At 45.3% G+C, this 20,495-nt stretch overlaps 1 non-coding gene across 1 annotated transcript; it reads right to left on the bottom strand.

The window, feature by feature from the left end:
- Nucleotides 1–18,456: 18,456 nt before the first annotated feature.
- Nucleotides 18,457–18,594, bottom strand: LOC114817169. Its single transcript, XR_003765010.1, has one exon. It is a non-coding gene; the product is annotated as a small nucleolar RNA SNORA7 (small nucleolar RNA).
- Between the last annotated feature and the right edge of the window lie 1,901 nt (nucleotides 18,595–20,495).

Genomic DNA, 20,495 nt, shown 5'->3' with positions numbered 1-20,495 from the left:
CAAATGAGTTCTCCAAGAGAGTGGGTGTAGATTGAGAATAGAAGGGGACCCAGAACTGAATCTTGAGGGACCCCCACAGTCAGGGTGTGGGAGGAAGAAGAGGAGCCCATCAAAGAGACTGAGTATGAGTGGCCAGAGAGATGAGGAGAACCAGGAGAGGACAGTGTCAGTGAAGCCAAGGTTGGATAACGTTTCCAGAAGGAGGTGGTCGAAGGCAGCTGAGAGGGCAAGGAGGATTAGGATGGTGTTGAGGCTGTTGGATTTGGCAAGAAGGAGATTCATTCATTCAATAGTATTTTCATTATTTTCATTCAATAGAGATCATTGGTGACCTTTGACCTTCCTCCTACCTTCCTCTCCAATCACTAATTTGAAAAAAAACTATGCTGAAGCCTTTGCCACCCTAAATGACTTAATCTATCTCTGGCGCACTCATGCACCCATTCCATTCATTCATCACGATCATTCAGTGGTGACCACCCACAGGGTCTAAGACTTGCACTGCCCTTTTCAGAGGAAGCTTCCTCTCAGTTTTGTCTCACTCTATCGCTCCATGTGCTTGTGTCTTTTCTTTTTCTGTCCCTCACTCTCCCTTTTCTCATCTGTAGCTCTCATTCTTTCTCAGTGTCTCTTTCTCTTTCTCTCTGTTTCTCTTTCTGTCTCATCTTTTCTTAGTCTTCTGGTTTACCTCTCTCTGGCTGCCTCTTTCTGTCAGTTTCCCTTTTCTGTCTCCCTTACTCCGTTTCTCACTCCCTTCTACTCTCTTGGCCTCTATCTCCGCCTCTGTCTCCTTATGTCTCTTTCTGGCTCTAAATCTTTCTCTTTTCTCTGTCTCACTCTTATTTCACTTCATCTCTGGGTCTCCCTCGCTTCCTTCACTAACTGTCTCTCACACACAAACACACTCTCTCACACAAACGGACACATTTTAGTAATAATAGTAATGGTATTTATTAAGAACCTACTAAGCTCTTGGCAGAATGTAACAGAAATGCAAGACACATTTCCTGCCCAGAAAAAACCTACAATCTAACTCAGGGTTTTAGTTTCCTTTAAGGAATTTACTATCTTCCTATTTCCTATCAAAGATGGCAGTAAACCAGGATATTATCATGATTTCTGTCTTTAGTAATAATCCTAGTACTAATATTTCCTAAACTCCCATCGTGTGCAAAGTACTGTTCTAAACACTGGGGAAAAATTCACATTCTTAAATGTGCATTAATCAGAAAGGGTCCCTAGTCCCACAATCGAAGAAGAAAACAGGTCAGTGACTTCAGTGATGGACACATAGTGAAAGATGAAACAATGAAAACATTTAAACAGCCAAATAAGCCAGGATAAATTTGATGAGGGTAGTAGGGCATCTTGGCTAGAGGAGCTTCAGGTTCCTCCCGGATCAGTCCCGACAACCAGAGCTGCAGCCATGACCTTCCTCACGTTCTAAAAGTTGAGAAGGCCTCATCCTGCTGCTGTTGCTATTCGCTCACCCTTCCCAGGCTGGAGCAGAGGCTGATGAGACATCCCAATAGAATGGGGGCTGGGCAATCTTTCTCATAATAATAATAAGAAGAAGAAGAAGAAGAAGAAGAAGAAGAAGAAGAAGAAGAAAAGAAGAAGAAGAAGAAAAGAAGAATAACAGTACTTGTGAAGTACAGCTCTAAGTGGTGCATGGCCTGGTGGATAGAGCATGGGCCCAGGAGTCAGGAGTCAGAAAGTCCACGTTGGAGTCTGACATGGGACAACCTGATTACCTTGTATCTGCCCCAGTGCTTAGAACAGTGCTTGGTACATAGTAAGCACTTAGCAAATACTACAATTATTATCATTTAATTATTAAGGGCATGTTTCTAATCCCAGCTGTAGCATTTGTCTGCTGTACGATGTTGGGCAAGTCACTTAACTTCTCTGTGCCTCAGTTACCTCATCTGTCAAACAGGGATGTAGACCGTGAGGCTTTCGTGGGACAGGGACTGTGTCCAACCCAATTTTCTTGTATCCACCCCAGGGTCTAGTACAGTGCCTGGCACAAAGTGAGCGCTTAACAAATACCATCATTATTATTATTATTACAAGTTAATCAGGTTGGACACAGTCCATGTCCCACATTGGGCTCAGACTTTCAATCCCCATTTTTGACAGATGAGGCACAGAGAAGTGAAGTGATTTGCCCAAAGTCATACAGCAGACCAGTGGTAGACCTGGGGTGAGAGAGAACCCACAACTTTCTGACTCTGTGCTCTACCCACTACCCCATGCTTCGTCTTCTGGTTTGCAGGCCTCGGAAAAGGGGACTTATGTTCCCTTACACCTTTCCTGAGTCTGGGCAGTGCTGCCAGGCTCAGTGAGTAGGAAGTGTGCCCTATCGTCAGACCACTCCAGAAACAACTAGCTGACTGCTGCCCAGACCTTCCAACAGTGTCTCCACAAAGGGCCTTTATTAATAATAATAGTTGGTATTTGTTGAGCGCTTACTATGTGCAGAGCATTGTTCTAAGTGCTGGGATAGATACAGGGTAATCAGGTTGTCCCACATGGGGTTAACAGTGTTCATCCCCATTTTATAGATGAGGGAACTAGGGCCCAGAGAAGTGAGGTGACTTGCCCAAAGTCACACAGCTGACAAGGGGCGGACTGGGGATTTGAACCCATGACCTCTGACTCCCCAGCCTGTGCTCTTTCCACTGAGCCATGCTGCTAATCAGACCATAAGCTCATAATGGGCTGAGAATGTGTCTGCAAATTCTGTTTTATTGTAATAATAATAATTGTGATATTTGTTAAGCGCTTACTATATGCCAGGCACTGTACTAAGCACTGGTGTGGATACAAGCAAACCAGGTTGGACACAGTCTCTGTCCCACATGGGGCTCACAGTCTTCATCCCCAGTTTTACAGATGAGGAAACCAAGGCACAGAGAAGTAAAGTGACTTGCCCAAGGTCACACAGCAAGCAAGTGGCAGAGCGAGGATTAGAACACATGAACTTCTGACTCCCAGACCTGTGCTCTATCCTCTATGCTAGGCTGCTTCTCTCAAGCGCTTAGTACAGTGCTCTGTACATAGTAAGTGCTCAGTAAATATGATTGATTGATCAACTTAAGAGGATGAAGATTCCTTCTCTAATGATAAGTAGCATGGCGTAGGGGATAGAACATAGGCCTGGGAGCCCGAAGGTCATGGGTTCTAGTCCTGGCTCCACCACTCCTCTGGGTGACCTTGGGCAAGTCAATTTACCTCTCTGGTCCTCATTAACCACATCTGATAAAAGGGGATTGAGATTTTGAACTCCATATGAGACAGGGACTGTGTCAAACCAAATTTACTTCTATCTACCCCAGTGCTTAGTACAGTGCCTGGCACAGTAAGTGCTTAACAAATACCATGATCATTATTATTATAAGTAAACTTTTTCAAGAGTTGCTAAAGAGTAAGTTTGGTCAAGAACATTCTCCACTGGAAGGAATCCCTGGAGGTCAGTTAGGACAATCCCGCTCCTCTCTACACGGTTACTCTCTACACTCCTCTCTCAGTGTTTACTCTTTATGCTCCACTTTGCATGGTTACCCTGTACACTCCTCTCAGTGTAGTTATTTTACACACTGCTCTCTGTATGATTACTCTGTACACTCCTCTCTGTGTGGCTATTTGGTACACTGCTCTCTGTGTGGTTACTTGATACATTCCTCCCTTCTGTGCTGCTCTTACTTGCTTACTTTCCTTCATTCATCCTCCCTCCCAACCCTACAGATGTATAGATCTGTAATTTATTTATTTATCGATTTTCATTTATTTATTTATATTAATCTCTGTCTCCCCCTCTCGACTGTGAGCTCGTCGTGGGCAGGAATGTGCCTGTTATTATATTGTACTCCCCCTAGCACTTAATACAGTGCTTTGCACACAGTGAGTGCTCAATAAACAATAATAATAATAATAATAAAGTTGGTATTTGTTAAGCGCTTACTATGTGCAGAGCACTGTTCTAAGCGCTGGGGGAGATACAGGGTAATCGGGTCGTCCCACGTGAGGCTCACAATTAATCCCCATTTTACAGATGAGGTAACTGAGGCACAGAGAAGTGAAGTGACTTGCCCACAGTCACACAGCTGACGAGTGGCGGAGCCGGGAGTCTAATCCGTGACCTCTGACTCCGAAGCCCAGGCTCTTTCCACTGAGGAATGAATGAATGAACGAATTCCTCTCTACGTGGTTACCCGGAACCCTGCTCCCTGTGTGGTGGCTTAGTGGAAAGAGCCCAGGCTTGGTAACCTTGGGCAAATCACTTTACTTCTCTGTTTCCCAGTTCCCTAATCTGTCAAATGGTGATTGAGACATTGAGCCTCGTATGGGACAAGAATTGTGTCCAACCCAATTTGTTTGTATTCACTCCAACACTTAGTACAGTGCCTGTCACATAGTAAGCGCTTAACAAGCAACATGGCTCAGTGGAAAGAGCATGGGCTTGGGAGTCAGAAGTCATGGGTTCTAATCCCAGCTCTGCCACTTGTCACCTGGGTGAGTTTGGGGAAGTCACTTCACTTCTCTGTGCCTCAGTTACCTCATCTGTAAAATGGGGATTAAGACTGTGAGCCCCGTGTGGGACAACTTGATTACCTTATATCTTCCCCAGCACTTAGAACGGTGCTCAGCACATAGTAAGCACTGAACAAATACCATCATCATCATTATTACTTGGTACACACCTCTCTGCATGCTTATTGGTACACACCCCTCTGCATGGTTGCTTGGTAGACTGTGTCTTTACTCCGTACTCCCCTTTGTGAGTTATTCTGTTTGCTTCTCTCTGCATGTTTACTCTGTACATTCCTCTCTTAGCTGTTTACTCCTGTCATTGTGCTTCACTGCACACCTTAATGGTTCCAGATGAACGAGGACACACCTCTTCTTACCGATCTCCAGGGCTAAGCACTCACTATGTGCCAGGCACTGTCCTAAATGCTGGGGTAACTACAAACTAATCAGATGGGATATGGTCCATGTTCCACATGGGGCTCACAGTCTTAATCCCCATTTTACAGATGAGGTAACTGAGGTCCAAAGAAGTTAAGAGACTTATCCAAGGTCCTACAGCAGACAAATAGCGGATCCGGGATTAGAACTCAGGTCCTTCTGACTCCCACACCTGAGCTCTATCCACTAGACCATGCTGCTTCTCAACATAACAGAGGCTTTGAGGCCACTTTCAACTTGGGGGCAGGGAATGTGGGTTTATTCTTGTATCTCCCAGGTGCTTAGTAATAATAATAATAATGATGGCATTTGTTAAATGCTTACTATGTGCTAGGTATTGTATTAAGTGCTGGGTTGGATATAAGCAAATCGAGTTGGACACAGCCCTCATCCCACGAGGTGCTCTCAGTTTTAACCCCCATTTTACAGATGAGGTAACTGGAGCACAGAGAATTGAAGTGACTTGCCCAAGGTCATACAGCAGATGTGTGGCAGAGCTGGAATTAAAACTCAGTACAGTGCTTTGCACACAGTAAGCGCTCAATTATTGTGATTGAATGAATGAATGAACAAGTTAGCTTGCTGTGGGCAGGAATGTATCTATTTCTTGTTATACTGTATTCTCTTAGCAGTCTCTTAGCACACAGTAAGCGCTCAACAAATACAATTGAATGAATGCTGAAAACCGACTGCCTGTCAATCATGGTCAAGATTTTCTCTCTCTGCAGAAGCGAGTGACCAGGGGGATTTTAGTAGCCTTGGTCATTCTGACTTAGTCCTCAGCCTTTGTTCTGGAAGCCTTAAAACTCCCTGTCTCTGGAATCTCCCTTTTCAAAAGTGAAATCAACCTTTCCTCTCTCCCCAGCACTCCCCCCGGCCCCACCACAGGCAATTCCAGGCAGCGTCACTGGTGTCTGGAGAAGGGGCAGCTGCATTCTTATTCCGGCTCCCATTTCCTTTTGGTAGGAATTTGCACACATAATATAAATGAACACCCAGGCAATAGGGAAGCAGCGTGGCCTAATGGATAGCACTTGGGCCTCGGAGTCAGAATGATTTAGATTCTAATCCCTGTTCTGTCACTTGTCTGCTCTGTGACCTTGAGCAAGTCACTTCACTTCTCTGGGCCTCAGTTACCTCATCTGGAAAATGGAGATTAAGACTGTGAGCCCCACATGGGACAACCTGATAACCTTGTATCTACCCCAGCACTTAAAACAGTGTTTGGCACACAGTAAACACTTAAGGGCTACATGACGATTTGCATAGTCAACCCAAAGGAGATGCAGAAGGGCAAATGAGGGTTTAGTCAGGGAGGGCCTCTTATTTAGTATTTATTGATTTATTATTGGTATTTGTTAAGTGCTTACTATGTGTCAAGCACTGTTTTAAGAGCTGGGGGAAATGTGATTTTAGAAGAGTTTTGAAGACTGTGAGCTCCCCTCTAGACTGTGAGTTCATTGTGGGCAGGAATGTATCTGTTTGTTGCTTCAATGTACTCTCCCAAGCGCTTAGTACAGTGCTCTGCACACAGTAAATGCTCAATAAATGCAATTGAATGAATGAATGAAACGTGGAGAGAGTGGTGGTCCGTCAGGTATCAAGTTGACAGAGAGTTCCAAGGAGACCCATTCCTGAGGGAAAACAGGAGAAAGGGTCAGTGATGAGATGGTAGAACTTGAGGTACAGAGAGTGGCTTGTTGTGTGCAGGGAATGTGTAAGTTTATTGTTGTATTGTACTCTCTCAAGGGCTTAGTCCAGTGCTCCAAAAAAAGTAAGCTCTCAATAAATATGATTGAATGAATGAATAGTAGAAATAATAAATAGGGTATTTGTTAAGCACTTAACTATGTGCCAGGCACTCTACTAAGTGCTGTGGTGGATACAAGCAGATTTGGGTTGGACACAGTTCCTGTCCCATGTGGTATTCACAGCCTCAATCCCCATTTGACAGATGAGGTAACTGAGGCCCAGAGAAACGAAGTGGCTTGCCCAAGGTAACTCAGCAGACAAGTGGCAGAGCCAGAATTAGAAGCCATGACCTTCTGACTCCCAGACCCTTGCTCTACCCACTACCCTTTGCTGCTTCTCTATGAATAGAGGAATGGAGTGTGCGGGTGAGTTTGTATTAGGATATCATCGGGGTTAGGTAGAGGGAGATAGCTGAATGAATGCCTTAAGCCCAGTGGTAAAAAGTTTCTTTTGGATGCAGAGGTGGATGGACAACTACTGGATGGAAATGGACTCTCCATCTATGCTCACTCCCTTGGTGAACTCATTCGCTCCCACGGCTTCAACTATCATCTCTATGCAGATGACACACAAATCTACATCTCTGCCCCTGTCCTCTCCCCGTCCCTTCAGGCTCGTATCTCCTCCTGCCTCCGGGATGTCTCCACGTGGATGTCTGCCCGCCACCTAAAACTCAACATGTCCAAAACTAAACTCCTTATGTTCCCTCCCAAGCCCTGTCCTCTTCCTGACTTCCCTGTCACTGTGGATGGTACGACTATCCTTCCCGTCTCTCAGGCCCACAACCTTGGTGTCATGCTTGACTCGGCTCTTTCATTCACCCCACACATCCAATCCATCACCAAGACCTGCCGGTCTCACCTTTATATTATCGCCAAGATAAGCCCCTTCCTCTCCACCCAAACGGCTGTCTTACTGGTACAGGCTCTCATAATATCCCGGCTGGATTATTGTGTCAGCCTTCTCTCTGATCTCCCTTCCTCTTGTCTCTCCCCGCTCCAGTCTATTCTTCATTCCGCTGCCCGGCTCATCTTCCCGCAGAAACGCTCTGGGCCTGTCACTCCCTTTCTTAAAAGCCTCCAGTGGTTGCCTATCGACCTCCTCACGAAACAAAGACTGCTCACTCTAGGCTTCAAGGCTCTCCATCACCTTGCCCCCTCCTACCTCTCCTCCCTTCTCTCTTTCTACTGCCCACTCCGTAGGCTCCACTCCTCCGGCACCCACCTCCTCACCGTCCCCCGTTCTCGCCTATCCCGCCGTCGACCCCTGGGCCACGTCCTCCTGCCGTCCGGAACGCCCTCCCTCCTCACCTCCGCCAAACTAACTCTCTTCCCCTCTTCAAAGCCCTATTGAGAGCTCACTTCCTCCAGGAGGCCTTCCCAGACTGAGCTTCCCCTTTTCCCTCTGCTCCCTCTGCTCCCCCTCTACCGCCCCCTTCACCTCCCCTCAGCTAAGCCCCCTTCCCCACCCCCCACCCCGTTTCTCTGCTCCTCTCCCTCTCCCTTCCCCTCCCTTCAGCACTGTGCTCATCTGCTCATTTGTATATATTTTTATTACCCTATTTATTTTGTTAATGAGATGTACATCCCCTTGATTCTATTTATTGCTATTGTTTTTGGTCTATCTGTCTTCCCCAATTAGACTGTAAGCCCATCAATGGGCGGGGATTGTCTCTATCTGTTGCCAAATTGTACATTCCAAGCACTTAGTATAGTGCTCTGCACATAGTAAGTGCTCAATAAATACTATTGAATGAATGAATGAAAGGATCTTAGGAGTGGAAAGATATGGACTGAATGATATTTCAGAAATACAATCAGGGCTGTGGGTTTCATTTCAATGGACTGAAACCCTAAAGCTGCCCAGGCCGCTGAAATAATCCAAAGAGTCAAGGGGATGGGTCTCCTATGTTGGTGCTCTGCCCTTGGGTGATATTTTTTATGCTCTAATAATAATAATAATAATGTTGGTATTTGTTAAGCGCTTACTATGTGCCGAGCACTGTTCTAAGCGCTGGTGTAGACATAGGGGAATCAGGTTGTCCCACGTGGGGCTCACAGTCTTAATCCCCATTTTACAGATGAGGGAACTGAGGCCCAGAGAAGTTAAGTGACTTGCCCACAGTCACACAGCCGACAAGTGGCAGAGCTGTTGAAAGCCTATGTCTCACAAAGCCATGATGCCAAGAGAGGTCCGCACTCTCTCATCTAGCCTGGTCCCCCTCTCACTAGACTGGCTTCAAGTTAGCTAGCGTGGCAACCTGCTAGCTAACCTGGTCCCCCTCGGTTGGCCTGGTTCTTTTTAACAATAATAATTAATAATAATTTTGGAACTTGAATGCTTACTGTGTGCCAAGCACTGTTCTAAATACTGAGGTAGATACAACTTGATCAGACTGGACAGTCCCTGACCCACATAATGATAATAACTGTGGTATTTGTAAAGCATTTACTATGTGCCAGGCACTGTACTAGGTGCTGGGGTGGTTACAAACAAATCAGGTTGGACACAGTTCCCGTCCCATGTGAGGCTCACAGTCTCAATCTCCAGAGAATAATCATGATGGCTTACTATGTGCCCAAAGTCACACAGCAAATATGTGGCATAGGTGGGATTAGAACCTGGGTCCATCTGACTCCCAGGACCATATTCTTCAGCTGACCTCACTGGACACCCACCAGGAGGGTTTCCTCAACTGCGGCCCATGTGGGTCAATCATCATAGTGAGAACTGGCCACATGTCCTGTTGTTTCTGTCCTCACCCTTGGAGAAAGGGGGCAACTTCCTGTCCTCACCAGAGTTCTTGGGATTCATTCAATCGTATTTATTGAGTGCTTACTGTGTGCAGAGCACTGTACTAATATGGAGATAGAGCCTGCACAAGAGCGACAATAAGCATAACTCTAATATCAAAACTTTCCAGGGTATCTTGATTTCTGGAAGGTGCCGTGGGGTCCAAATCATTTATTAATTATTTTACCATCTTGGGGTATCTGATCAGGATGAGAAAGTGGGAAGACGAAGGCCTTGGAGATACAGTAGTTTCCTTTTTTTTTTTCTTTTTTGTTGCCTTAATGCTCCGAACAGACAGCTTGAGATTCTTCGCTTTCTGTGCCTTTTAACAAGGAAATGACCTTTGGAATTCCTGTCCCTTGTTCAATCTTTTCTCAAATGTAACTAACATCTCTCTTGATGATTAGGGATAGCTTCAGTGTTTATTTCACCCTGGCTCTTCTGGGAATTACAGTGCAATCTGGAATTAATAGAGCAGTATGTCTATGAGGGAAAGGAATTTCACTTATTAGTATCACTAGGACTTTTGGCAAAAACTCAAGAAGAGCAACTAGCTAGAGAGAAAGCTGTCCATTATTTCTTTGGAAGGATGTGGTCCACATATGTCAACTGATCTTGGATGAATTTACACATTTCTGAAAAAAAAAATTCAACTATAAAAAATAAGAGTATTTTCCACTAACCCACTCCAAAAAGTGCCCAGTAAATGTCAGTTTCCTGACTGGCTCTTTCTTGGACTGATCTCTATTTATAAATCTCAAATGCTGCAAGCAGACTTGACAAATATCTCTTTTTTCCATTCCTCGTGATCTCCCTCTTCTCTGCCCATACTTCCTGTCTCTCCCGAGGGTAGCATCTTTCCTTGGATTATTTTCTGTTCTTCACTCTCTGTTGCATGATTTAGGTCTAATCTGGTTGTCCGGACAGATGATGGGCCCAGATGTAAGAGCTGTGGAAGCCTCTCAGATGTTCTTTTGATTCTCGTGAACTGAAGCAATTTCACCTTGTAGCGTTTATTTTTATTTTTTTGTAAAGAAATGACTCAGTCTGCAGAGAAATGCATGTGTTTACCAGCCCAGAAATTGTTCTCTAATCCCTCTCCCATGCTCAACGGTGGTCAAGCCGCTGGCCTTGCCATAAAACAGCACACAGAAACTCCCAGTGAACACCAAGGTAACTTAATAATAATATTGTTGGTTTTTGTTAAGCGCTTACTATGTGCAGAGCACCGTTCTAAGCACTGGGGTAGATACAGGGTAATCAGGTCGTCCCACGTGAGGCTCACAATTAATCCCCATTTTACAGATGAGGTAACTGAGGTACAGAGAAGTTAAGTGACTTGCCCACAGTCACACAGCTGACAAGAGGCAGAGCCAGGATGAGAACCCATGACCTCTGACTCCCAAGCCCAGGCTATTTCCACTTAGCCATGCTGCTTCTCTTTTCCTTTGGCCATCCGTGGAGCAAGTTATTCAAACAATCATATTCATCTAGTCATATTTATTGAGGTTTTACTATACTAAGCGCTTGGGGGAGAACAGTATAACAGAGTTGGCAGACATGTTCCCTGCCCACAAGAAGCTTACAGTCTAGAGGGGGAATTAGGAGTGCTTTGTGGGAGGGTAGTATCACTTCCTTACTTTGTACTTCCCAAGTGTCTACTATAGTGCAGTGCATCAAATGGGCACTCAATAAATGCTTGGTACTGGTACTCCTATGACATAGTGGATAGAGCACAGGCCTGGGGGTCAGAGGCTCATGAGTTCTAATCCAACTTCCGCCACTTGTCTGTTGCGTGACCGTGGGCAAGCCTTTTCACTTCTCTGTGCCTCAGTCACCTCATCTGTAAAATGGGGATTGAGACTGTGAGCCCCATGTAGGACAGGGACTGTGTTCAGCATTTACGTATATAATCTGTATATAATATTTACAGTATATAATCTGTAATTTTATTTATTGTATTGATGTCTGTTTATTTGTATGTCTCCCTGGCTCTAGATTGTGAGTTCATTGGGGGCAGGGGTTGCCATTGTTTATTGTTGTATTGAACTTTCCCAAGCACATAGTACAGTGCTATGCACACAGTAAGCGCTCAATAAATACTATTGAATGAATGAATGAAATACGATTGAATGAATGAATGGATAGTCCTGGGAGTCAGGAGGTCCTGGGTTGTAATCCCCACTCTGCCACTTGTCTGCTCTGTGATCTTGGGCAAGTCACTTCACTTCTCTGTGCTTCAGTTCCACCTCAGTTCCCTCATGTGAAACAGGAACTGTGTCCAATCCAGTTGCCTTTTATCTACCCCAGCGCTTAGTACAGTGCCTGGCACATAGTAAGTGCTTTACAAATGCCACAGTTATTAGTAGTAGTAGTAGTAGTATTGTTTGGAGAGTACAGTATAACAGAATTGGTAGACACGTTCCCTGCCCACACAGAGCTTATAGACTAGAGGTGGGGGACTGATATTAATATAGGTCCCAGAAAGTCCCTAAAACCAAGGAGGAGGGAATCTCATTGGTCTCTTCTCAATGGGCGCAAGCTTCCAGAAAATATTTTTTGCTAGCATTCTCATGAAAAGCAACAATGGAATGCATGTCAGGATGGGGCAGGGGGAGGGAAAAGGAGAGGGGGAGGGGAGGAAAAGAGTGGGTCTTTACTCTTTCGGCTCCTCAGGTGGAACAATGATAGAATGTGTACCCCTTCTTCCCCTCCCCACTGAGCTTGTTTGGATAAACAGAAGCGTTTTTGTGTCAGGACATGTCTGATAAATTCCTCTCTCCTTTTTCTTGTGCCGTACAGGGTGCCTGACATTTTTTTGCATATAAACAGTAAACAGTCCCTTATTATCCTGACATGCTTGGAATAACTGTGGCTATTTTTTTCTCTTCCCAGAATTTGAAAAAGGCCCAAAATTCCATGCGGTTTCTGAGTCACAGAAAGTCTCTACTCTTGCTTTTCCCACCACCCCTGTGACCTTGGGCGAGAAGCGCAGAGGGCGGTGGGCCCTGGGCAGGCAGGATGTGCACTGGAAATGGATTCTGGATGTGTGATAATCCCCGCTGCCACTTGGCAAGTGGGAGAGTGAGTCCTGAGTGGGGAAGGGCAAGAAGGTGAGGGTGAGAAAAAGAGAGGGGGAGAAAAAGAGAGGGAGAAAGAGAGATAGAGCCCCAAAAGGCAGTGTTCACTATAAAATTTAAACTATCTTCACCCCATCCAGAGGCTCCCTCACGCCACACAGTTGCCGCAACTTGGAAAAGAAGCATGAAGGTTTTTTCCAACCTTCACACATCCCTAACAGCCTGCCCTTTGTCATTGTTCATAAATCTCAGCAACACCATGAATTTATAGTGCACTTTTATTTTTCCCAAATGGTTTTCACAGCAGTTATCTTCTTTTTTCCTCCCAGCATCCCTATAGAGGTAGGGTGGGGCAGGCATTGTCACCCCCACATTACAGATGAAGAAACCGAGTTCTTTTTTTTATGTTATTGGTTAAGCGCTTACTATATGTCAAACACTGTTCCAAGCACTGGGGTACATACAAATGAATTAGGTTGGATACAGTTCCTGTCCTGCATGGGGCTCACAGTCTAAGTAGGAGGGAGAACAGGTGAAAAGGAGGACTGAGGCATGGAGAAGTTAAGTGATTTTCCCAAGGTCACACAACAAGCAATTGGCAGAGCCGGAATTACAGCCCAGGTCCTCTGATTCCCAGGCCTGTGCTTTTTCCACTAGACCATGTTGCTTCTCCACTGAGGGTAAGTAAGTGACTTATCCTCGGGCACGGTGGCAGAAGTGGAAGTAGAACTCAGGTCTGCTGACCCCTGGACCCTACTAGAGCAGCCTACCATCTGTAAAGATCTCTGAGTTCGAAGCCAGATGCAGTGAGGATTCCAGGGGAGGGGCAGCTAATGACCTGAACCCAGGAGGTCGAGGGGCAAGAAGAAAAATTCAGGAATGGAAAATGGAGACAGAGAGAACCAGATACTAACTCTGACTCCCAAGTGTTTAGTACAGTAGTCTGCACATTGTAAGTGCTCAATAAATAGCATTGATGATGATGATGATGATGATAAAGCCTGGGAGGAGGAAAGGAGGGAGAGAGATCTATCAATCATATTTATTGAGCGCTTACCTGTTGTTGGGTAGGGATAGTCTCTGTCTGTTGCTGAACTGTACTTTCCAAGCGCTTAGTACAGTGCTCTGCAAACAGTAAGCACTCAATAAATATGATTGAATGAATATACTAAGCACTTGGAAGAGTACAGTAAACCTGATTAAGCCCTCTTTACCTCATCTCCCACTCCTTTTGCATTGCCCTGATTTGCTCCCTTTATTTATCCCCATCATCTATGTATATATCTGTAATTTATTTATTTATGTTAAAGTCTGTCTGCCCCTAGACTGTAAGCTCAATGTGGGCAGAGAACGTTTCTGTTCATTTTTAATATTGTACTCTCCCAAGCATTTAATATAATATTCTGCACACAGTAAGCACTCAGTAAATGTGATCGACTGACTGTCTGTCCACAGTGAGCTTACAATCTAGAAGGGGAGATAGACATCAATATAAAATAAATTAATTATGGTTATGTGCACAGGTGCTGTGGGATGAATAAAGAATGCAAATGGAAAAAGAAAAAAACAAACACAGATCTGGAGAGACAGAGATTGGGAGCCACAAAGAGAGTCCAAGAGAAAGAAGATGGAAGAGGTAGGTAGTCAATCAATCAATCAATGGTATTTATTGAGCACTTAATAATAACAATGACATTTTTAAGTGCTTACTATGTCCAAAGCAGTGTTCTAAGCGCTGGGGTAGATACAAGGTAATCAGGTTGTCCCACATGGGGCTCAAAGTCTTAATCCCCGTTTTACAGATAAGGTAACTCAGGCACAGAGAAGTGAAGTGATTTGCCAAAGGTCACACAGCACATGAAAAGTGGAGCCGGCATTAGAACCCAGGTCCTCTGACTCCCAGGCCCTGGCTCTTTCCATTAGGCCATGCTTTTTCTTGCAGTCTAAGGCCAGTAGGAACTCAAGACAGTTGGCCGCCAAACTTGTTGCCCAACTTGTTTGGTTTTGCTGTCCGTCTCCCCCCTTTTAGACTGTGAGCCCGTTGTTGGGCAGGAATTGTCTCTATCAGTTACCAATTGTACATCCAAGTTCTTAGTACAGTAAGCACTCAATAAATATGATTGAATGAATGAATGAATCCCCATGTTACAGATGAGGTCACTGAGGCAAAGAGAAGTTAAGTGACTTGCGCAAAGTCACACAGCTGACAAGTTAGAGCTTTGTTTAGAATCCATGACCTCCGACTCCCAAGCCCGTGCTCTTTCCACTAAGCCACGCTGCTTCTCCTTACTTACTACTTACTATATAGGGAGCACTGTACTAAGTGCTTGGGAGAGTTCGGTACAACAGAATTACTGTTCCCTGCCAACAACGAGCTACTGGCAGAAGGAGACATGGGCTGGGAGATATGAAACATTCTCACAGATACCCATCCACCCATTCATTCATTCAATCGTATTTATAAAGCTCTAACTGTGTGCAGACCCCTGTTCTAAGCACTTGGGAAAGTACAGTACAACAATAAGCAATGACATTTCCTGCTCACAACGAGCTCACAGTCAAGACGTGGAGACGTGGAGAAGCAGCGTGGCTCAGTGGAAAGAGCCTGGGCTTCAGAGTCAGAGGTCATGAGTTCGCCCCCCGGCTCTGCCACTTGTCAGCTGTGTGACTGTGGGCAAGTCACTTAACCTCTCTGTGCCTCAGTTCCCCCATCTGTAAAATAGGGATTAAAAGTGTGTGAGCCCCAAGTGGGACAACCTGATTACCCTGTATCTCCCCCAGCGCTTAGAACAGTGCTCGGCACCTAGTAAGCACTTAACAAATACCAACATTATTATTAAGATGTAGAGACAGACATTAATCTAAATAGTTAAATAAATAAATAGCAAATGTATACATACATGGTGTGGGGCTGGGAGGGAGAATGAATGAAGGGAGCAAATCAGGGTGATGCAGAAGAAAGTGGGAGAAGAGGAAAGGAGGGCTTAGTCAGGGAAGGCCTCTTGGAGGAGATGTGCCTTCAGTAAGGTTTTGAAGTGAGGAGAGCAATTGTCTGTTTGATATGAGAAGGGAGGGCAGTCCAGACCAGAGGCAGGATGTTGGCGAGAGGTCGGCGGTGAGATGGGTGAGATCAAGGTACAGGGAGAAGGTTAGCGTCAGAGGAGTGAAGTGTGCAGGCTGAGTTGTAGTAAGAGAGTAGGGAGGTGTGGTTAGTAGGGGGCAAGGGGATTGACTGCTTTAAAGACAATGGTGAGGTCTTTATGTTTGCCACCACTGCCCAACTGGCAGGCCACACTGCCAATCTTGCGGGCAGCCCTTCTCTAATGTTGATGGTGGCAGGAACTCTCCGCAAATCAATCAGTCACACAGTTCAATCAGCCATTAGCATTTATGGAGCACTTACTGTGTGCAGACCACTGTACTAAGCTCTTGGGAGAGTACAATAGAACAGTATAACAGACAAATTCCCTGCCCACCATGATCTTAATAATAATAATGGTATTTGTTAAGTGCTTACTACATGCCAGGCACTGTACTAAGCACTGGGGTAGATACAAGGTATTCAGGTTGAACACGATCTCTGTCCCACATGGGGCTCAGAGTCCTCATCCCTCTTTTTCAGAGGAGGTAACTGAGGCCCAGAAAAGTTGTGCCTAGTACAGTCCTCAACACACAGTAAATGCTCCATAAATATGATGGTTGATTGATTGCTTTTACAGATGAGCTAACTGAGGCCCAGAGAAATGAAGTGACTTGCCCAAGGCCTCAAATGGCAAACAAAAAGTGGAGCCAGGATTAAAACACAGATCCTTCTGATTCCCAGGCCCTGGTTCTTTCCATTAGGCCACGCTGCTTCTTGCAGTCTAAGGTCAGTGGGAACTTGAGAGAGTTAATAATAAAAATAATGTTGGTATTTGTTTAGCGCTTACTATGTGCAGAGCACTGTTCTAAGCGCTGGGGGAGATACAGGGGATTCAGGTTGTTCCTCGTGAGGTTCATAGTCTTCATCCCCATTTTACAGGTGAGGGAACTGAGGCACAGAGAAGTTAAATGACTTGCCCCCAGTCACACAGCTGACAAGTGGCAGAGCCGGGAGTCGAACTCATGACCTCTGACTCCGAAGCCCAGGCTATTTCCACTGAGCCATGCTGCTCAGTTAGTTAGCCACCAAACCTATTTAATAATAATAATTGTAGTATTTGTTAAGTGCTAACTATGTGCCAGGCATTGTACAAAACACCAGGATAGATACAAGCAAATCCATTTGGACACAGTCCCTGTCCCATGTGGGGCTCAAAGTCTCAATCCCCATTTTACAGATGAGATAACTGAGGCACAGAGAAGTGATGTGAGTTGTCCAAGGTCATGCAGCCAACATGTGGCAGAGTGGCGATTAGAACCCAAGACCTTATGACTCCCAGGCCTGTGCTCTATCCACTATGCAATGCTGCTTCTCCCAGTTGCTATAGTAACCCTCCTCCTCTTCTTCCTGCTGCTCAGCTTCTGTACAGTTGTGTTTCCTTGAAGTTCTTGCTTTTGCTGCTGCTAACCTCAACAGAAGAGGAATTACCCTTTTCCCACAGGTGTACAGCTGATGTTTGGATTGGGTGGGAAGGAGGCAATCAATCCATGGCTGTTCCACTCAGTGCAGGCCCAAAAGTCACTTTGAGGGCTCATGCACTCTCATGGCCTCCCCCCTCTAGGCAAGTGGTGAAATCAGCTTGACCTCTGTTGTGATTGATTATACCTCCTCGATAAATAGTTTCCTAGCCTAAGGAGTAGGGGAGTGAGAAGCAGTGTGGTCTAGTGGAAAGAGCACAGGCCTGGGAGTCAGAGAACCTGAATTCTAAGCCTAACCCTATCACTTGTCAGCTGTGGATAAGTCATTTAATTTCTCTGTGCCTCAGTTCCCTCAGCTGCAAAATGGTGATTCAAGATCTCTTCTCCCTCCTATTTATATTGTGAGTCTCACGTGAGGCAGGGACTGCATCTGATGTGATCAATTTGTATCTACCCCAACATTTAGGACAGCGCTTGCCACAGAGTAAGTAATTAAAATCATAATTATTATTATTTTTGCAAGGTTAGATTAGAGGGTGAAATGATCCTGGAAGCTATAACACTCTGGTGCCTTGGGTTTATCTTCCCTACAGTCTTTCCCAGTTCTTGGAGCCTCATTACAGGAGGATCCTTTAAGCAATAAAAGATGCTTCTTTTGGCGGTCCCTATTGCCCTGACTGAATTTCCAAGCAATCAATCAACCGATGGTATTTATTAAGCACTACCTTTGGAAGAGCACTGTATTAAGTGTTGGGAGAGAACAGTCAAAATAAAGGTTACTGTACCTGCCTTCAAGATGGAACGGGGGAGAGAGGCAGAAAGAAATCCTTGACAAGTAATAGGAGAAAGAACAACACTTCAGTAGCAGTAGTAATAATTGTGGTTTTTGTTAAATGCTTACTTTGTGCCAGGCACTGTACTAAGTGCAGGGGTGGATACAAGCAAATTGGGTTGGACACAGTCCCTGTCCCACATGGAGCTCACAGTCTCAATCCTCATCTTCCAGATGCGGTAACTGAGGCACAGAGAAGTGAAGTGACTTGCCCAAGGTCACACAACAAACAAGTGGCAGATCCGGGATTAGAATAGAACCCACATCCTCTGACTCCCAAGCCCGGGCTATTTCTGCTAAGCCATGCTGCATCTCTCCCACAGGGCCCCACCTCCCTCTGCAGTCGTTCTGGTAGTTTATTCATAGAGTTTTTTGAGGTAAAAATCCAGAAGTGGTTTACCTTCCACGCAGTCTCCGCCCTCGACTTTCTCCCATGCCACTGCTGCCCAGCCCAGAAGAGTTTTGACTTGTAGCAGATTGCCTTCCACTCGCTAGCCACTGCCCAAGTTAGGAATGGAATGGGTAGGCCTCTGCTTGACTGTCCCTCCCATTGCCTAGACTGGTAGAGTACCGGAAACTTTCCAGGTGCGATCCTGAGAGGGAATATATTTTGTATATATACACAATCTATATTGTACATACAATAAACAAGCACCACTAGATAATTAGCAGACAAAGTGACTTAGTTGTGAAGGACTCAGTAAGTTTAAGCCAAGCATGATGAGAGGTAGCATTGCCTAGTTGAGAAGAGCAAAGGATTGAAAGTCAGAAGATCTGGGCTCTAAAACCGGCTTTGCCACTTACCTGCTGTGTGACCTTGGGCAAATTGCTTAACTTCTCTGGGTCTTGGTTCCCTTATCTACAAAATGAAGATTAAATGCTTGTTCTCCCTCCCCCACGTCTGTGAATCCTATGTGAGATGGGAACTGTGTCTGACCTGATTATCTATCCTAGTGCTTAAAACAGTGCTCAACAATTATCGTTATTATTGTTATTGTTATCTGCTCTCTTCCCAGATCTTGGGTGGTATTTCATATGCTGGGAATTTGGGGAAGAGAGAAACTTCCTTCAAGATCTTTACAGATTGTTAATAATAATAATAATAATAATAATGGTATTTGTTAAGTGCTTATTGTATGCAGAGCACTCTACTAAGAGCTTGGGGAAGTACAATTTAACAGCTGGTAGACAAGTTCCCTGCCCAAAAGGAGGCAATTGAGGCCCAGAGAAGTTAAGTGACTTGCCCAAGGTCACACAGTAGGTATGTGGCAGAGGCAGTCTAAAGAGGGAGACAGATATTAAAATAAATTACAGATCTGGACATTAAGTGCTGTGGGGCTGAGGGTAGGGTGAATATCAAGTGTTTAACGGGGACAAATCCAAGTGCAAAGGTGATGCAGAAGGGAGAGGGAGGATGGGAAATGAGGGTTTAGTCAGGGAAGGCTTCGTGGAGGAAGAGGCAGTGGTCCCAGTGGCTTCTATCAGGTCATTCATTGATTCATTCTCCAAACTAACTCTCTTCCCCTCTTCAAAACTCTACTGAGAGCTCACCTCCTCCAGGAGACCTTCCCAAACTGAGCCCTCCCTTTCCCTCTGCTCCTCCCCTCCCCATGGCCCCTATTCCCTCGCTCTGCTCTACCCTCTTCCCCTCCCCACTGCACTTGTATATATTTGTATTTATTGATTGCTCTATTTATTTTATTAATGATGTGCATTTATCTATGGTTCTATTTATCTATTTAGATGGTAGTGATGCCTGCCTACTTGTTTTGTTTTGTTGTCTGTCTCCCCCTCCTAGACTGTGAGTCCATTGTTGGGTAGGGATTGTCACTATCTGTTACCGAATTGTACTTTCCAAACGCTTAATACAGTGCTCTGCACATAGTAACTGCTCACCAAATATGACTGAATTCATTCATTCATTCATTCATTCATATTTATTACGCACTTACCATGTGCAAAGCACTGTACTAAGCACTTGGGAGAGAACAGCGTGACAATAAATAGACACATTCTCTGCCCACAATGAGTTTACAGTCTAGAGGGGGTAAATAGAAAATAAATAAATATGTAAATAGAAATAAATAAATGACAGATATTGATATAAAGGCTGTGGGGCTGGGAGAGGGGATGAATAAAGGGAGCAAGTTGGGGCGATGTAGAAGGGAGAGGGAGGTGACACTTGGACAGATGCCTCTGCTGATGTTCCCACGGTTATTGTGGACCTGGTGGTGGGGGCGGGTCTAGGCACGGGCCCCAGGTGGCCCAAATTAGGCCGTGCTACAGCAGGGTCTGCAGGGCCAACGACCCCACCTGGGCAGAAGCCATGAGGCCCCGGCTCCGGCCCTCATCCCAGCCGAGCAGGCAACATGGCCTAGTGGCTAGAGCCTGGGCCGGGCAGTAAGAAGGACCTGGATTTTAATTCTTGCTCTGCCACTCGTCTGCTGTGTGACTTCATTTCTCTGGGCCTCAGTGACCTCATCTGTAAAATGGGGATTAAGATT

The sequence above is a fragment of the Ornithorhynchus anatinus genome, chromosome 1, assembly GCF_004115215.2.
Source record: "Ornithorhynchus anatinus isolate Pmale09 chromosome 1, mOrnAna1.pri.v4, whole genome shotgun sequence".
Lineage (NCBI taxonomy): Eukaryota > Metazoa > Chordata > Mammalia > Monotremata > Ornithorhynchidae > Ornithorhynchus > Ornithorhynchus anatinus.
The sequence above is the reverse complement of the archived record's forward strand: the minus strand, read 5'-3'. Positions and strand labels throughout refer to the sequence as shown.